Source organism: Stomoxys calcitrans, chromosome 4 (genome assembly GCF_963082655.1).
Source record: "Stomoxys calcitrans chromosome 4, idStoCalc2.1, whole genome shotgun sequence".
Lineage (NCBI taxonomy): Eukaryota > Metazoa > Arthropoda > Insecta > Diptera > Muscidae > Stomoxys > Stomoxys calcitrans.
Window position 1 is genome coordinate 6,765,542 of NC_081555.1, and position 20,907 is coordinate 6,786,448.

Here is a 20,907-nt window from a genome sequence, read left to right on the forward strand (position 1 = left end):
AGTTTTTCTTTGAATATAGCTACCTTGAATTTTTGTTTGTTTAGTTATTTATGAGCAGTTACAGCTTCAGCTTTCCAGGAATTTCCCTTATTGTTCTCCTTTTCCTTTAGTTTATGATTTCAGCTTGCTCTGATTTCTCTGAATTTGTGGCTAAATTCCTGAATTTCGAAAATTTTTGTAATTTTATATTTTTTTATTTTTCAAAATATGTTGTGACGTGTCGGATTGTGTTAATGAATGTGAGTGCATGCAAAGTTTTATTAAAACAAAAAAGTGCCACCACCTTAAAAACACTTAAAAAATGGAAAGCCAATACCATCAACGCAAGCAATGACAATTGCGCTATTTATGCAAATGAGTAAAAGATACCAAGCATGTTTAAGTATTTTTGTATATATTGCTAAATATTTCCAAGTATTTTATAGCGCTCAAGTCTATTATTAATGAGAACAATAGTCTCCACAAATAGATAACTGCTATATTTATTGCTATAGCCTTAACCGTACGCTTGGATGTAAAGCGTTCATATAAACTTTATGATGAGGCATTAAGCCAAGCACTTCACTATGGATATCTTTATAAAATGAGAAAAAATTTTATATAAATTTACTCAATACCTAACTTGCTCAAATATCCCAAAATAACAGGCGTAATGATTCGACATTTTTCAAGTCACAAAGATAAAGCTTTTATCTTTTGGAAGTATCTTAAGATGGCAAAGACAACAGATGTCATAGACAAAGAAAAGGTATAGACCAAGGCGTATTTATCAGATGGCCGCATCAACCCAGCTGAGAAAATTCATTTGTGAATACACCGTACAAAAATATAAACTTCAAAAAAACTACTTAATAAATTGCGTTTGCTACTGTTATGGTTTTAAAACTTAGGGTATATAATGGCACGCGTCTAACAACCTCATTTACTATCAGCTTCACTCAAGGAACTTAGGTCGATTGTGTCACACCCGAAAAAATCAAAAAGCGCAGAAGAACACTGGTAAAATGTACGTTAGTACAATGCCAGACATTAGAATGAAGAAGATTAGGAGCCCACACGCATGACGAAAAGGCCAGGCGGTCTGGAGAAGTTCCCCCCCAATGTGCCATTTAAAGCTATAGTAATCAAGAATGGCGAAAGGACTATTGCACGAAAATAATTTAGACAGGAAAATAGGTGTTTGTTTAGTCATAAGCCTGCGCCTACTGTCGCAATTTCAGAGTAATTCCATAAAAGGAATTAAGCTTAAGTCCGCCATTTGTCCAGCGCAAGGTCAAAGTCATGACATTGCAATGGCTTTTCAGGAATTTCAATTTCAATTCAATTTTCAGGAGAGCGGCAGCTGAATCACATCTAGTAGAGGTCCCCTAAACATACCAAGTTATCTAGGATTGGTGAATAATACCAACTTGATCTTTCGGGTTTTTACGTCAAGCCCATTGGCCAATTTGGGCAGCATACTATTGGGTTGCCCAAAAAGTAATTGCGGATTTTTTAAAAGAAAGTTAATGCATTTTTAATAAAACTTAGAATGAACTTTAATCAAATATAATTTTTTTTACACTTTTTTTCTAAAGCAATCTAAAAGTAACAGCTGATAAATGACAGAAGGAAGAATGCAATTACAGAGTCACAAGCTGTGAAAAAATTTGTCAACGTCGACTATATGAAAAATCCGCAATTACTTTTTGGGCAACCCAATACAATATATGCACTCTGAACGGCCACACACCATGATGGCAATGTCATTCCCGTAGCCAACAAACTTTAACCGTCCTTTTCAAATGGTCTGAAAATCCCACAGATATCCAAGAGCCCAATCGAGGTACACAACCCCACCATATGGTGATTGAGCTCTTACCACAATATTCCTAATTGAGCCATACTTTAATAATCCCGCTTGGTAGCTATCTACGGCTACAAAAACCTAATAAAAACTATTTAAACTTGCCATCTTGCGGGTTTTATGGGTAAAACCTCTGGATCTAATTATAATTTTAGGCATTTTTAAATGTGTTTTCTTGCTTGATACTCAAAAATTAATAAAGATCCTTCGAAAATTTTAAATGTCAAGGCGAATTGAATTTTTTTGCAGTGTTTACAAATTATGACATATCAAGTTCCCAAAAAAGATGCTTTGTTGTAGCAATTCACCGATGCGAATTGCTAATAAAATAATTCCATGCCATGTCGCCGCCCGGGTTCTTTGCACACTCCCATATATACGACTAAGAATTTGACATTTCTCCCATTTGTTAGAGCTTTTATGAACACATTGTTATGAGTCTATAAATTTCCTTTGTCTATGCAGATATTAACTAACTACGAAAGAATCATTCCCAGGTTTTGTATGGAATAATCCTTTAGAATAATGGAGAGTAAAAAGTAATCATCTTGAATAGTGGTGTCGTTTTTGGTAGGTTCCTACCAAAATTGGTAGGTTTTTTTTTTCGCTTGGTAGGTTGGTAGGCTGACTTCAATTTTTGGTAGGTTTTTCCAACATATAAAAACCTAGTTAATTACTAAAAACTCACTGGGGATAACTAAAAATTATTCCACTTCTGGTCGTTTGTGTGTATTCGTTAAGAGTGCAAAATAAAACCATGAATATAGAGTAGCCAAATACTCTTACATAGGGTCTTACGACTTTAAATTTCAGCAAAAAGGGCGTAAGTTCTAATATTGCCTGTAACTGGTACGAGTGTTAAAGGATCTCTTCCAAATTTGGTAAATTCTGGGTAAGAAATGCGGCTTTTGTGCGTTCAATGCCTTCTATCGGAAAACAGAGCATCTGTAGCTGCATACAAATATGGCCAGATCGCGGCGAAAATTCGTAGTAAGCGCGCATTTCTTGTCTTTCAAACTTTTAAATCGGGAGATAGCCTTATCCAAACTCGACACAGTTTTTCTTCGAAATAAGGGCAAAAATACGACTTTCCTTATGGGGATATCGGTATAAAGGAGCTATATCAAGATATAGGCCATTTTTGAACTTTAAGCTGAAGACTGATTTCAACAAACAGACAGGCAGATATGTCTAGATCGTATGTATGGTCAACAAGTTATAGTCCGATTCGGACCATAAATGTATACTGAAGATTGTAGAAGTCATTGTGTAATAATTCAGTTCATTCGGATAAGAATTGCGCCTTGTAGGGGCTCAAAATTAGGAGATCAGTTTATATGGGAGCTGTATCAAGCTATTGATCGATTCAGACCATATTAGACAAGTATGTTGAAGATCATAAGAGAAACCGTTGTACAAAATTTCTTCCAAATCGGATGAGAATTGCGCCTTCTAGAGGCTCAAGAAGTCAAGATCCCAGATCGGTTTATATGACAGCTATACCAGATTATGAACCAAATTGAGTCATATTTAACACAATTGTTGGAAGTGATACTAAAACACAACGTGCAAAGTTTCAGTCCAATCGGACGAGAATTGCCCCATCTAGAGGCTCAAGTAGTCAAGATCCAAGATCGGTTTATATGGCAGCGATATCAAAACATTGACCGATTTGATTCATACTTAGCGCATTTGTTGGAAGTGATACCAAAACACTACGCCCAAAATTTCAGTCAAATGGGACGAGAATTGCGCTCTCTAGAGGCTCAAAAAGTCAAGACCCAAGATCGGTTTATAAAGCAGCTATATCAAAACGTGGACCGATTTGGTCCATTTACAATTCCAATCGACCTACATTAATAAAAAGTATTTTTGCAATCTTTCAAGCGGCTAGGTTTACTCCTTCGGAAGTTAGCGTGCTGTCGACAGACAGACGGACGGACATGTATAGATCGACTTAAAATGAGATGACAATGTATAATTTTATGGCGAAAATGGCCAACTCTTCGGTGATGGATATAAAAACCAAATTTTTGGCTTGTAGAAAATTAAGTAGGTTTTGGTCGGATTTGGTAGGAATTTTCTTAAATTTTTGGTAGGCAATAAATTTTTTGAGTGGCAGCACTGATCTTAAGTAGTATTTACGAAATTTACCACAATATACTTAAATTCAATGTTGAATTTAAAATTTGGGGTTTAAAGTCTACGGCACACACGATGTCAAGGGGCCTAACACTACTCACTGTCCCAAATTCATAATCGGGCAATAAATGCACCTTTTATGGGCCCAAGACCTTAAATCGAGAGATCGGTCTATATGGCAGCTATATCTAATCTGTGCCGATCGATTGGCCTAACACAACTCACTGTCCCAAATTTCAGCAAAATCGGATAATAAATGTGGCTTTTATGGGCCTTAGACCCTAAATCGGCGTATCGGTCTATATGGGGGCTATATCAAGATATAGTCCGATATAGCCCATCTTCGAAATTAACCTGCTGATGGACAAAAAAAAGATTTTGTGCAAAGTTTCAGCTCTATATCTCAATTTTTAAAGACTGTTGCGTGAATTCATCACACATACGGACGTACATGGCTAGATCGTCTTAAATTTTTACGCTGATCAAGAATATATATATACTTTATAGGGTCGAAAATGGACATTTCGATGTGTTGCAAACGGAATGACAAAATGAATATACCCCCATCATTCGGTGGTGGAATAAAAAAATCAATTATTTCTTAAAATTTATATTACCTCCTCGTTATATACAATTATTTAAGGTGTATTATAATTTACAGTCATGCACAACAAATCAAATTTCCGGACTGTGCCAGAGAAAACAAAAAACAATCACAAAACTCTCTGAATCTGAATCAAGTTTTGAAATTTGATTTTTAGCCAGAGAAGTGATTCATACATTGGCTATATTAGAAATAGATGCGAAGTGTATTTGTGGTTGTTAACGACTGGTTAACAAAATTTAATGATGTTACAAAAACAAAATTAAGACAAATGGAGCCATCAAAGTATTTATTTTATTTTCAACATAAAAATATGTAAAATGAAAAATTCATTAAATGGATGATTTACGGTATACGCAAGGGAATAAAGCGATAGTTACAGCCTACAAGGTTATAGTGACAGATCAAAATGGTCATTGGGCTTTTTAATGTCCTGAGATAAAACTGTGACCTGTTAACCAGAGCCGTGAATTTTCGACCACCAAGTTTAGGTTTCCAGTAAAAATAAGCAGAAAACCAACACCGTCCCTTTGAATTTGTTAAGGAGGGAAGATGCTGCCATGGGATTGAGTGGGTCTAGCTGGGCAGTTAAACAAGTGACGCGCAGTGGGATTAGAAAAAATTAGTGCAAATTAGTCTGCCAATTATGAACGGATACAGATATCTTCAATGAAAACAAAGTGTCTGTAGCCGCCACATGACCAAATAGAAAATTCCCTTAGCCTCACATCAGTGGTCATAGCTATTTATCTAGCCACGTTAACCAAAAGCATTAGATGGTTAGTCCAAGTTATCTTCGTCCGCACAACAAGTGCACTTTTGTATACAGTGATGGCATGTAAAGCAATTGCAGTCCTATGCAGCCTTCGAAGTTCATGCTGATGCTCGGCGAATGGAAATTGTCCAACGAGAGGAGCGGGAGGAGTAGTCCCTCATGCGTCTTGGCTGCTAATGAGAGAAGGAAGATCGGTCTGTACGAATCCCCCTTGCTCGTGTCTTTTTCAGATTTCAGTAGCGGGATGAGACTGCCCATCTTCCAAACATCGGGCATTATAAAAGTGTTCAGACAGGCAGATCCGGATTCTTCAGCATCAATGTAGGTCTGGAACCAGTGCTTTGCGCGACTTGGCTCCACGGATGACATTCGTAGCTTCGTGCACTGTTATTTTTGTTGTAGCAGTATGTTGTACACTGAAAGACCCCATCGGGCCAATGAAAGACTCCATCGGGCCAATGAAAGACTCCATCGGGCCAATGAAAGACTCCATCGGGCCAATGAAAGACTCCATCGGGCCGATGAAAGACTCCATCGGGCCAATGAAAGACTCCATCAGGCCAATGCGGTACGTACAACCGTCTGTCATGGGATTGCACGGTAATTTGTGATGGCTGTCCAGCGGCACGGAGATCACGTATATACGAATGGCTCCCTTTCTAGCCTTTTTACTATCGGGTCAATAAATTGACCTTTATCTAAGGAAAATACCTCAGCCTCAAATAGCTATCGCCAGCATTTTTTACTTAAAAAAAAAAAATTGTTTTCCAAGCTAGCAAATAAAATCTAACCAAAACAAAAAACAGCTGTTTTTCTGCTAATTTTCACTGGAAATCGTTCGCGTACTTTTGCTTGCAAATTTTGCAAAGAGAGTAAAATGGCTCGTACTCTCCTGCAAATTTTTACTGGAAAAGTACGCGAACAGACCTATTTTCATGCAATCAATTATCAAACTTTCAAAATTTTGCTCTCACGCACTCTCCCGCTCTCTTCTGCTTCCAAATAAAGTGCGCCAATGACTTCCAGTAATATTTTATCTTTTTGCTTTTGCAAAATCTTTGTAGGTCCTGGCAAGGAAATAAGACCAAGCTCTATTCTGTACAATAATGTCATTCCATAAACATGTAGTTGCATTATCCAATGTTTTGAATTGCACAAATTAATCTCAGAAAAGTGTCATCAATAAAGTCTTTGTTTGATTAGTATTGGCCAAGGTCAGTTGGTAAGCAAAAAAATAAAATGATTAAAGAGATTGATAGATAGCAAAAACATTTAAAAAATTCCAGACACAAATAATATAACGACATAAGGAAGGTATTTCCTATCGCATTATATTCATTCATACGCTTATTATAACTCTTGTATCGATTAATTTATGAACCTAAAAAATGTGATATATAAAACACAACATAGCTATCTTCTTGATTTTAATATTCATAATCCATTCAAAAGAATGGAAGCATAGATGGCATACGAACACTTTCAACGGGTGGTTTTGTACTCGGGAACCTCACCCTTGCGCTTTGGGATCTCATATAAACAAACGTTAGTAGCCCATTACGAAATATGCCATAACCATCATCATATAGGTACATAGATTACAAATATAATAAAAATAACAAATAATATACCCACACTGGTTATATATTGGGTTCCTTATTTTTTCAATTATTGATCTTCAAAACATAAATTCCACAATTTTTTTTTTATTCTTTACATCGTTTGAGACACATGCACTACACAACACCACTCAATTGGCATAGTCCTCTTAGCCAAAGCAGCTTACATCATATCCCCCCTCTTGACAAACATGCTCGTACACATGCATGCATAGCGAACAAAAGCATACACGTGAAACATTAAAACAAACTAAAAACGTGTATTTCAAGCGAACTTTAGTCAAATTTCAAACTTTCTATCTTAATTTGAAGCGTCATTATGATGAGGTTGAATGATAGCAACTGAGATTAGATGAATAATAGCTGATTAAAAAAAAAAACTTGCACTCACCCTTATGAAAATCGCAATTCCTCTTTTATTTATTATTTACACCGATTGTTTTCAGGCCAAGAAGATTTTTTAAACCCTATATCAACTATTTTTTGCTATTTTAGTTATGATTTATAACAATTGAAATCAAGAAATCAAACACTATGCTACTTGGCTGCTCTTTGAGTAATTTTCACCAAGGTACTACAGCTGATTATTGTTTGGCCAAATTTGCCAGGCATGACAACTACTATTTAAGGAAAGCCGACAGACAAAACAGTACATTTTAGGTATTGAGTACGAAAATGTGCAACTGTGTACAATATTAGTGTTGTGTTATGGGCGCTTTACATTTATAGTTTATAGTAAGTTTAGATTGAAATTTTTATGAACTAGATTTGACTAAATCTAAAAATAAATCCGAAATGCGTATATATGAATGTGCATATGACACACACCCATATTAAAAACAGTTCCATATTTTAGTACTTTCATCGATTTTTCTACTTTTAATGGACAATCAGCCTGTTCCTTTGTTTTACAACTTAGGCCTCGTTTACACTGCTCTTTAAATTCGGATTTAATGGCTCGATCATATGTTTTTTTTTCTTTATAAAATCAGCTGGCTAGAGCCTTAAATCCGGATTTTTTTATCTTCTTCAAATGTGTTTTATATTTGTACTTTCATCATTATAAAGCTCAGGCTTGTTTCGATTTTTGAAAATTCAAAACGAAAAAAAATTTTGCCTTTATTTTCTAAGTTTCCTTCTCTTTTGGTTTGATATCACTTAAGGATCCTCCTACTACAAAGAATTATAGTATGCATTCCAACCTAAATATGACACGGTTTGCAAGATATAAGGCAAACAAAATCTTTCGCGATTGTGAAAACCAGAACAGATCTGCTTATGTGTGGAATATCGGACAAAATAGAACAACTTTTAAGATTTTAGAAAAAAATTACAGCTGTGTTATCAAGACTTTGACATTTTGATTTACTGCAAAATCGAAACAAAAATAAAAAAATTGTGTTTAGCTGTTCGCATGACCTCACCTTTTAAGTGCATCCCATTCCGATTCATGATTCTCCATTTTTTTTTTTGTTGTGGCCAAAAGTCAAAATTTTACAGTTACGCAAAATATTAATTTTTTTTTAAGAATTTTGCCAGCATGACCACTTTTTTTCTGAAAATATTTTTATATTCCCCTCCATAAGGTACTACTTTCGTTTTTCACAGTTGAAAACACATGTTTTTCGCGACTACCTTTTTGAAACATTACAAAAATCTCAATGATCATAACCTATTATTTTCATTAAAACTGTGACATAAATTATAAGGGAATGTCCTATTGAATGAAATCTGCAAAGTTGCACTTTTCAACGCAAAAAAACAAAGCTCAATGCGCTCATGCTGTTTTAGCCAAGATATATTCATTTACAGGTAATGGTAGTTGTCCAACAACAAAATATTGAGTGCACAATCTGTCAAAATCAGTGACAAGTGCAACTCTGATTTTGTGTATGTTACCAGTTCGCTCCATTTTTCGTTGTCCTTCGGGCCTGGTTCTGAAAACTTAGCTTACATGTGGCTAGAGGCACACAGATTCCAGTTTCCCTGGGATGTGCAAGGTAGTTCCTACTCTGGCAAGCTTGTCCGCTTTACAATTCCATGGGATATCTCCGGCACTCAGAACAGGTGAATTTTGAACTGTTCAGCCATCTCGTTGAGAGATCTGCGATAGTGGAGGGCGCTTTTTGTGTTCAGAAATACATTCTCCAGGGATTTAATGGCTGCCTTGCTGTCTGAGGAGACATTTATGCTACTCGTCGTAATATCTTCGCCATTCCACTCCTTTAATTGATACGCACAGCAGTGGTCGGGAAACCTTTTCGATATGACCAGTTCTAGATCTTTAGAGTACACCCCAAAGCCCACCTTTTATCTAGTTTGGAACCATACGTATAGAAGTCTATGTAACTTCTATTACCAGAGATATCGTAGTTCCAATAGGTTCTATCAGTAATAGTGTTACTGCACTTTTTATCAAAAAGCGGGTCAGGCAGGGTGTAATCCACACTGCCTGAAACATCGGACATTGTATCAAGGATAACATAGTATCCGTAGCCGCCATATGACCAACGAGAAAGCTCCCTTAGCCTCACGGCAGTGGTCACCGCAATTTGTCTAGCCACAATGTCCAGAGGCATTAGATGTAGCATTAAATTCAGTGCATCAGTCCTCTGTGCGGCTGTGATGCACAAACAAGCTAACCTTTGGATCTGGTTGAGTATTAAAATGTAGGTTGACTTTTGAAGCGTCGTCCACCAGACCACTATACCATATAGCATTATAGGTCTGAAAACTGCAGTATATACCCACTGTATGATGCGCGGTCTAAACCCTCAACTTTTGCCAATGGCTCTCTTGCAGGTGCATAGGGCAAGAATTGCCTTTCTTGCCCTTACTAAAATGTTGGATTTGAAGTTCAATTTCCTGTCCAGCAAAACACCCAGGTTTTTAGTGCTTTCTGAAAATGGAACATTCTCTCCTCCCAAGAAGACAGGTGCCTCTGTAGGTACCATGTATCTGCCGCTTTACGGACAGTAAAATGGCCATGAGGGCATTAACAACCAGGACGGTAAGATTCGATACGCCATGCATCTTCATCAAAACCTTTGTCAAATTGATTACATTTTTCTACATACCCAACAACTATTGAGAATGTTTATTTCTGAACTGATCTCGAGCTGAAATATGTTCGAAATATCACGAAAGGATTTTAAAGATCAAAATAAAAGAGCGCAAACAGAAAACAAGTAAAAGCGAGCTAAGTTCTGCCATGTAAAATCTTATATACCCTCCACGATGTATCGCATTTGTCGAGTTCTTTTCCCGGTATCTCTTTTTAGGCAAACAAAAGATAAAAGAAACAAGTAAGAGCGTGCAAAGTTCGGCCAGGCCGAATCTTATATACCCTCCACCATGGTCGCATCTGCCGAGTTCTTTGCGCTGTATCTGTTTTTAGGCAAACAAAGTACAATGAATAAGGGCGAAGGAGCAGCTACATCAAGTTATAGTTCGATTCGGGGCTCAAGAAGCGAAATCGGGAGATCGGTTTATATGGGAACTGTATCAAGCTTTAGATCGATTCTGACCATATTGCACACGTATGTTGAAGGCCATGGGAGGAGCCGTTGTACAAAATTTGTGCCAAACCGGATTATAATTGCGCTCTCTAGAGGGTCAAGAAGTCAATACCCAAGATCGGTTTATATGGCAGCTATATCAGATTATGGACCGATTAGGACCATACTTTGTACAGTTGTTGGAAGTGACATCAAAACACTATGTGCAAAATTTAAGTCAAATCGGACGAGAATTGCGCCCTCTAGAGGCTCAAGAAGTCAAGACCCCAGATCGGTTAATATGACAGCTATATCAGGTTATGTACCGATTTCAACCATATTTAGTGCAGTTGTTGGAAATAATAATTAAACACCTCATGCAAATTTTCAGCCAAATCGGATAAGAATTACGCCCTCTAGTGGCTTAGGAAGTCAAGATCCAAGATCGGTTTATATGGCAGCTATATCAAAACATGGACCGATATGGCCCATTTACAATCCTAACCGAACTACACTAATAAGTAGTATTTATGCAAAATTTCAAGAGGCTAGCTTTACTCGTTCGAAAGTTAGCGTGCTTTCGACAGACAGAGGGACGGACGGGCGGACAGACGAACGGATACGGCTAGATCGACTTAAAATGTTATGACGATCAAGAATATACAAACTTTATGGGGTCTCAGACGAATATTTCGAGAAGTTACAAACAGAATGACGAAATTAGTATACCTCCATCCTATAGTGGAGGGTATACAATTCTTATCCGATTGGGATGAAATTTTGCACGACGTGTTTTGTTATGATATCCAACAACAGTGCCAAGTATGGTTCGAATCGGTCCATAATCTGATATAGCTGTCATATAAACCGATCTTGGGTCTTGACTTCTTGAACCTCTAGAGGGCCCAATTCTTATCCGATTTGAATGAATTTTTGCACGAAGTATTTCGCTATGATATCCAACAACAGTGCCAAGTATGGTTCGAATCGGTCCTTAACCCGATATAGCTGCCATATAAACCGATCTTGGGTCTTGACTTCTCGAGCCTCTAGAGTGCGCAATTCTTATCCGATTTGAATGAATTTTTGCACGAAGTATTTTGTTATGATATCCAACAACTGTGCCAAGTATGGTTCGAATCGGTCGTTAACCCGATATAGCTGTCATATAAACCGATTTTGGGTCTTGACTTCTTGAGCCTCTAGAGTGCGCAATTCTTTCCGATTGGAATGAAATTTTGTACGACGTGTTTTGTTATGATATCCAACAACTGCGCCAAGTATGGTTCGAATCGGTCCATAACCTGATATAGCTGTCATATAAACAGATCTGGGGACTTGACTTCATGAGCTTCTAGAGGGCGCAATCTATCGCCCGATTTGGCTGAAATTTTGCATGACGTATTCTATTTTTACTTTCAACAACTGTGTCAAATAAGGTTCAAATCGGTTCATAACCATATATAGCTGCCATATAAACCGATCTGGGATCTTGACTTCTTGAGCCTCTAGAGGTCGCAATTATTATCCGATTTGCCTGAAATTTTGTACGACGGATCCTCTCATGACCATCAACATACGTGTTTATTATGGTCTGAATCGGTCTATGGCCCAATACAGCTGCCAAAGGGCGCAATTCTTATTCGAATTGGCTGACATTTTACACAGGTCTCCAACATATAATTTAATTGTGGTCCAAACCGGATCATATCTTGATATGACTCTAATAGCAGACCAAATCTTTTTTTATATCCTTTTTTGCCTAAGAAGAGATGCCGGGTAAAGAACTCGACAAATGCGCTCCATGGTGGAGGGTAAGCTTTTACTTGTTTTTTGTCAAATTTTCTTTGCCAAATTTTCTATATAATTTTCTGCTCAAACAAATTTTTCATAAAAATTTCTGTACAAATAAAACTTTGTTAAAATTTCCTATGGACATTAATTTTTAATAAATTAACATTTTTACAAAAACTGTCAATAAAAAGTGAATATTAAAACTGGTGTTTAATGACAAATGATATCAACAAATTTTCTTTATTTTTTGTTTTAGTAAAAATATAAGGATTTTTAAATTTAAAAAAAAAATTCAGTTGCTATTTATTATATGGCCTGCAAAATATTCCCAAGCTAAAACATTTTATAGGTTAACCCAACCCAATTGCGTAATAAAATCTATAACAAAATGCATATTTCCCTTGGCTGGGAATGTGTTTTGTTTGTTTGTATTCCACATTCAATTTCAATTGGCCATAAACGCTTGTATCTGTAACTATTTGAAATCATGTCCATATGAGTTGATCCAAAAAAGACGTGGGATTAGCTGTTTGGATGTCATTGTCAAAACTTAGGACAATAGCACAAAAAAAAATCCGATGGGAATAAAGAGTTAAACACGTATTTCGTGTCAAGAGTAAGAGAAAAAACCAAGTCATCATCTTACGCTGTTTGAATACAAATTATAACCGTAATCGCTAAATTTCGTCCAAAACAAGTAATTTGGGTAAAGATTTTGAACAAGAGATTACCATGCTTTAATGACTCCTCGATCAGAGTGAGTGCCAAAAGAAGGGTTGTAGGTCTAGGTCTGTCTAATCGTAGTTGGATGGCAAATTATCACTCAATTAAAAAAAGGTGACAAAATTTCTGGCCAACACTCACGGCAGGTGGGCTGTTGAAAGCAGAATGAATATATGAACGGACGGACGGACGAACAGGCAGGCTATAATCAAAAGCTATGACTGTGTTTCTTAGGAAGGCCTGCCAAATAGTGTTTGTCATCATAGGCTGATAAGACTTATTTTACCATACAGCCCCCTCCATACTCCCCCACACTGTATTTTTGGTCTTTTTGGGGGGTGGGTGGGTTGTGTAACTGAGTTATTGTTATTATCTAAAGTTTTTGTTTGTAGTGTTATGTTGTTGTTTAGATTAACGACTTTTTTTTGTTTGAATAGAAAAGCTATTTTTAGAAATTTCGCTTTGCATGGGCCTTGCAGTGAGCATTTGTTGAAATTTAGTTGGCCTGTTATCAGACCTAAGTTGGCCCGGTTACCAAGTAAGTACTGGCATTTTTGTTCTTACAGCTAAATGCTCATGTTGGTATTCGAGTCATCTTAGGTTCATGGCCAGGAATCATCTTTATCTAAATGACCTATGGAATTGTGAAAAAAAAATTTTTTTCCAAAAAACTTGGTTTTTTTTTTGTTTTTAAAATTGTTAAATTAGTCAGCGGTCAACAATGAAGTGGATGTGGGAGTAAATTTCTGTGTGAAATTGATTTGATTTATTGAAATGAAAAAAAAAAAAAAAATAAAACCAGTAAAAAGTCGGGCGTTGACGACTTTATAATGCTCTACACCTAATCTATTGGGTTGCCCAAAAAGTAATTGCGGATTTTTTAAAAGAAAGTAAATGCATTTTTAATAAAACTTAGAATGAACTTTAATCAAATATACTTTTTTTTACACTTTTTTTCTAAAGCAAGCTAAAAGTAACACCTGATAACTGACAGAAGAAAAAATGCAATTATAGAGTCACAAGCTGTGAAAAAATTTGTCAACGTCGACTATATGAAAAATCCGCAATTACTTGTTGGGCAACCCAATTGAACCAATGTTTTCCGATGGGTTATTAAACAACCAAATTTCGAGCAAAATAAACAGATTGGTCAATAAATGCGCTTGTAGTGCTCTTGTAGGGAAAATCGGGCGATATACATATATGACAGCTATATCTAAATCTGAACCGATATCTATTGAATTCCCCGATAATGTCGGGAGTCAAAAAAAGTCCTTTCTGCCAAATTTCAAGAGAATCGGTTAATAAATGAGCACTTTATTTCAATATTTCTCAAAATCGGACGCACATATATATGGGAGCTATACCTAAATCTAAACAGATTTCAACCAAAATTCTCAGATATTGTGTTAGTCTTTGAGGAAAGTGTTGTACAAATTGTTGGCAAGATTAGTCAATAAATGCGCTTGTAGTGGCTCTTGGAGGGAAAATCGGGCGATAAACATATATGGCAGCTATATCAAAACCTGAACCGGTTTCTATGAAATTCACCAGTATTATTAAGAGTCACAAGGAAATCCTTTCTGCCAAATTTCAAGAGAATCGGTTAAAAAATGAGCACTTTATTTCAATATTTCTCAAAATCGGACGAACATATATATGGGAGCTATACCTAAATCTGAACCGATTTCGACTAAAATTCTTAGATATTGTGTTAGTCTACGAGGAAAGTGTTGTAAAAAATTTTGGCCAGATTGGTCAATAAATGCGCTTGTAGTGGCTCTTGTAGGGAAAATCGGGCGATATACATATATGACAGCTATATATAAAAATTTTGGCAAGATTGGTCAATAAATGTGCTTGCAGTTGCTCTAGAAGTGAAAATCGGGCGTTATACATATATGGCATCTATGTAAATTTGAACCGATTTCTATGAAATTCACCAGTAATGCTAAGAGTCACAAGGAAATCCTTTCTGCCAAATTTCAAGAGAATTGGTTAACAAATGAACACTTTATTTCAATATTTCTCAAAATCGGACGAACATATATATGGGAGCTATACCTAAATCTGAACCAATTTCGATCAAAATTCTTAGATATTGTGTTAGTCTTTGAGGAAAGCGTTGTGAACAATTTTGGCAAGATTGTTCAATAAATGTGCTTGCAGTTGCTCTAGAAGTGAAAATCGGGCGTTATACATATATGGCATCTATATCTAAATTTGAACCGATTTCTATGAAATTCACCAGTAATGTCGAGAGTCAAAGAGAAATACTTTCTGCCAAATTTCAAAAGAATCGGTTAACAAATGAGCACTTTATTTCATAATTTCTCAAAATCGGACGAACATATATATGGGAGCTATATCTAAATTTGAACCGATTTCTATGAAATTCACCAGTAATGTCTAAAGTCACGAGAAAACCCTTTCTGCCAAATTTGAAGAAAATCGGTTAACAAATAAGCACTTTATTGAAATATTTCTCAAAATCGGACGAACATATATATGGGAGCTATATCTATAAATCGGGCGATATACATATATGACAGCTATATCTAACTTTGCACCGATTTCTTCTGCCAAATTTCGAGGGAATCGGGTAACAAATGACCATTTTATTGCACTATTACTGCAAATCGGGCGAAAATATATATGGGAGCTATATCCAAATCTGAACCGATTTTTTCCAATTTCAATAGGCTTTGTGTCTATGGCAAACAATGTATGTGCCAAATTTGAAGACGATCGGATGAAACTTGCAAACTGTAGTTTTTAGAGCTGGCAAAATATCGATGACACTATCGATACTATCGATATTTAATTTTTTGGCTGATTATCGATTGATATTTTTCAGATGGATACTATCGCAAAAGTTTTATTTTTTTGTAAAAACAAAAATAAGTAATCTGACACTGATACGCCCCTAAGATATATTGCGCCTATAGAGGGCGCATTTTCCATCCGATTAGAATAACATTTTGTACAATTGATTCACACATGACTTCCAACTGACCTTATAAACCTTGGTTTTATTTGGTCTGTGCATTGATATTGCTCCTTAATAAATCGATGTCCCGATTTTTACTGCTCATTTTTGTTTGAAATATAGGTAATGGAAAATTAACGATAGTATCGATACTATCGATACTATCGTTAATAAAACTATCGAAAATATCGAATGTTGTGATTGTCGAATCAGAAAGTGATTCTGAGTCGATCGGTATACTATCAATGGGTCTATCGCTCCTCCTTTTGCGGGGTTACAAACAAATGCACTAAGTTATAATACCCTGTACCACAGTAGTGGTGTAGGGTATAAAAAGCGTGGTGGGGCAAAGCCGATTTTTTAAAAGCCTACATCTAAAAATGTACCTGCTATGGGTTATAGATAGCGCTAGACCGCCTGAGAGAAGTGAAAGAGTTTCCACCTTTAAAAGTGTCATCGATGTTCTCTTAGGAGTTTGAATATGGGCGTTCAGAGCCATAGGTAGGGTACCAAAACTTTTTTTATTTAGCACAGCAAAACTTTATAATGGTTAATGGAAATTGATATTGAAACAACTATAAGCGACAACCTCAAAGCAAAGGCTATTGTTTGAGTCCATTGATAAGCCAAGCTTTTGAAACTCCCCCCTTTATCAAGTTTTCAGACAAATTAAGATTTACATTTGAAATGCCATGGCTATTATTTGGCTACTTTAACAAGTATTTCAAAGCATGGCAGGTCTTTTACAAAATCTGTTTTTCTTTTGGTAGTTGCTTATAAGCATTTGTTATGTGTGACATAATACCCTGGGAGCCCCCGCATGACTAAGCGACTGACTAATAAATAAAGTCAATTAAATGTGAATTAGAATAAGATTAGATTAGAAACTCAAAATTACATGAGAATATTTCGGGCAACATTTCCTTCTACAATCGCTTTTGGCAAAAAAAATTAAAATAAAAGAACATAAAATTTATGTTTTTTACATGGTTGTCAGGTGTTTTAATTTAATTCTAAAAAAAAAACAATTCTTTAATTCTTATTCTACCTCATTAATTTAATCAGTTTAACAATTGTACATACATTTTTTGACGCATTTATGTGCTGTCTATAGGGCAAATAAAAGTACCTATTTTTAATTCATATTTTTTGTTACGAAAATCTGGTATGGGAACCGAAAACTAAAAAAAAATTTTAACAAATATTTCTATAAAAAGCAATGCAAGTTAACGTTTTTATAAAAATCATATTAAAAAAAGTTTTTTGATAAAAATAATATTTTGACTAGTTTAGGTCAGGCTAGAAAGATGGCGAGGACGTGAATCCGCCCCATGCCACAATGGACATACACCTAAGTCAGTAATAAGTAACCTCAAATAAGTAAAAGCGTGCTAAGTTCGGCCGGGCCGAATCTTTTATACCATCCACCATGGTTTGCATTTGTCGAGTTCTTTTCCCGGCATCTCTTTTTAGGCATAAAAAGGATAAGAGAAATGATTTGCTCTGCTATTAGAGCGGTACCAATTCGGACCATAATTAAATTATATGTTGGAGACCTGTGTAAAATGTCAGCCAATTGGAATAAGAATTGAGCCCTTTGGGGGCTCAAGAAGTAAAATAGAGAGATCGGTTTATATGGGAGCTGTATCAGGCTATAGACCGATTCAGACTATAATAAACACAGATGATCCTCTACGGATCCTCTAATGACCATCAACATTAGAGGATCCGTCGTACAAAATAAGAAACAAATCGGATAAGAATTGCGCTCTCTAGATGCTCAAGAAATCAAGATCACAGATCGGTTTATATGGCAGCTATATCAGATTACAGACTAATTTGAATCATATTTTGCACAGTTGTTGGAAATTATGACAAAACACGTCATGCAATTTCAGCCAAATCGGATAACAATAGCGCGCTCTAGTGGCTCAAGAAGTCAAGATTCAAGATCGGTTTTTTATGACAGCTATATTAGGTTATGGATCGATTTAAACCATACTTAGCACAGTTATTGGAAGTCATAGCGAAACACGTCGTGATAAATCTGGCCAAACCGGATGAGAATTGCGCCCTCTAGAACCTCAAGAAGTCAAAATCCCAGATCGGTTTATATGACAGCTATATCAGATTATTGTTATTGGAAATCATAACAAAACACGTCATGCAATATTTCAGGCAAATCGGATAATAATTGCGCTCTCAAGAAGTCAATATCCAAAATCGGTTTATATGGCAGCTATATAAAAACATGGACCGATATGGCCCATTAACAATCCCAACTGACCTACACTAATAAGAAGTGTTTTTGGAAAATTTCAAGCAGACGGACGGACAGACTGACGGATGGACATGGCTAGATCGACATAAAATATCTTGAGAATCAAGAATATATATATTTTATTGGGTCTCAGATGAATATTTCGAGTAGCTACATACAGAATGACGAAATTAGAATACCCCCATCCTATGATGGAGGTTATAAAAAGAAAATCTAAGTGGGGAATTCCGTGCTACTTAGAAAATCCCTAATTGTTTTCCGTACCACTCCCCCGATTTGGTTCATGTCTGGTGTTGGTGTTGTTTCCCCATCTAAATACTAGTGTCTGTTAGGGGCGAAGCCGGGCAATGACATAGGAAATGCTCCAACGTTTCATCATCTTCCCCACACGCCCTACACATTCCATCACTTGCCGCACCGATGATGCACAAGTGAACTCGAACTATGTATCCCGTTAGCATACCAAAAGCTATACAGACCTCCTTCTTACTTCCTTTCGGTAATAACCTCGTCTTTTCACGATTCGGATCTCCTCATAGGATTTTCGTCGTCTACCGATCGTTTCGCTGTGTTACATGCGTTCGTCGCCTAAGCCCTTAACTCGGACTGTGTCGACCTGAAACGGTTCGGGTTAACCTTCTCTCTGCAGGGATGCCAACTTAGTGCTTAACGCACTAGATTTGGTGCTTTTTAGGGCACCAAAAAATCGAAATGGTACCACCTAGTGACAAACGAAAAAAAAAACACTAAGTGGATGCTTTTTGCGTTTCCAGTTAAGGCTTTTTACCATTTTTGAAAATTCTAGTTTTTGGCCGTCACTGGGAACCTATTACTGGCCCCAGATAGCATAAAATTTCCAAAAAAAACATTATTTAAGGAATAAGAAAAACTTCTCGCATATCAATGAGTTATATCCGATTAAGTTATAGGTCAATGATCAGCGACCGAGTCCACACGGCGTGCTGCTATACCACAACTCTCCGTAGAAAAGTCTTAAATGGCTGATAACACCACAAAAGTTGCCAGCATTAATGAAAGGAAAACCTCCACTGAAAATTTTTTATGAGGTTCAACCCGGGATTTGAACTAAGGCGTTCTGACCAAATCCACATCTCGAACATTCGAAGGCGATGCCCCATTACTTTTCGTCAATTCGTAAATCCGTTGTGGTTTTTTTTCTGTGCATATATTGGGTGTTTATATGGGCCATCTCTATGACAAGTCTTCATAAACGAAACAAAAAACAATTCAAGGTTTAACTTTATTTAATAAATCATTTCACAAAAGTCTTGTTTTGTTTGTGGACAGAAGATTGCAAGAAAGAATTTTTCCAAATAAGATTGGAGTAAAAATAAAATTTTGACGAAATTTTTTTTTATAGCAAAACAAATATTACATTCAGCCTTGAATTATTGGCAAACTTTTCATACCCATCACCATTGGATGGGGGTATACTAATTAAGTCATTCCGTTTGTAAAACCTCGAAATATTGATGTAGGACCCCATAAAGTTAATATTTTCTTGATCGTCTCGACATTCTGAGTCGAACTAGCCATGTACGTCGGTCTGTCGAAATCACGATAGCGGTCTAACGTGTAGAGCTGGCCGCTTGAAACTTTACGCCGATACTTTATATTGTTGTAGGTCATTGGGAATCGCCAATGGGCCATATCGGTTCAGATTTGAATATAGCTCCCATATAAACCGATCTCCCGATTTGACTTCTTGAGCCCCTGAAAGCTGCAATTTTTGTGCAAATTGGTTGAAATTTTGAACAAAGTGTTCTGTTATGACTTCCAATAACTGTGCAAAGTATGGTCCAAATCGGTTTATAATCTGTTATACCTCCCATATAAACCGATCTCCCGATTTGATTTCTTGAGCCCCTGGAAGCTGCAATTCTTATGCGATTTGGCTGAAATTTTGCACATAGTATTCTGTTATGACTTTCAACAGCTGTGCAAAGTACGGTCCAAATCGGTCTATAACCTGTTATAGCTCCTATATAAACCGATCTTGAGCCCTTACAAGCCGCAATTTTTGTTTGATTTGGCTGAAATTTTGCATGTAATGTTTTGTTATGACTTCCAAAAACTGTGTAAAGTAGGGTCCAAATTAGTTTTTAAATTGATGTAGCTCCCATATAAACCGATCTCCCGATTTAACTTCTTGAGCCCCAGAAAGCCCCAATTTTCCGATTTGGCTGAAATTTTGTGCCAAGTAAGGTCCAACTCGGTCAAGAACCTAATACAGCTCCCATATAAACCTATCTCCCGATTTGACTTTTTGAGCTCCTGGAGGCCTCCATTTTCATCCGATTTGGCTGAAATTTTGCACATAGTATTCTGTTATGACTCTCAACAACTGCGCCAAGTACGGTCTAATTCGGCCTATAACCAGATATAGCCTCCATATTTTAGCAGAATCCATGGTGATGGGTTCCCAAGATTCGGCCCAACCGAATTTAGCACGCTTTAACTTATTATTTAATTTAACAGCTCAAACTATGTTGAAATTTCTTGTTGTCAGCGTACTCTGACAGAGAATATTTTTTTATACTTCGCATTATTCCGGTATTCTTCAAAACTTTTTATATACAAAATCCCCAATATTAGGTTTACATGACTTATTAACAA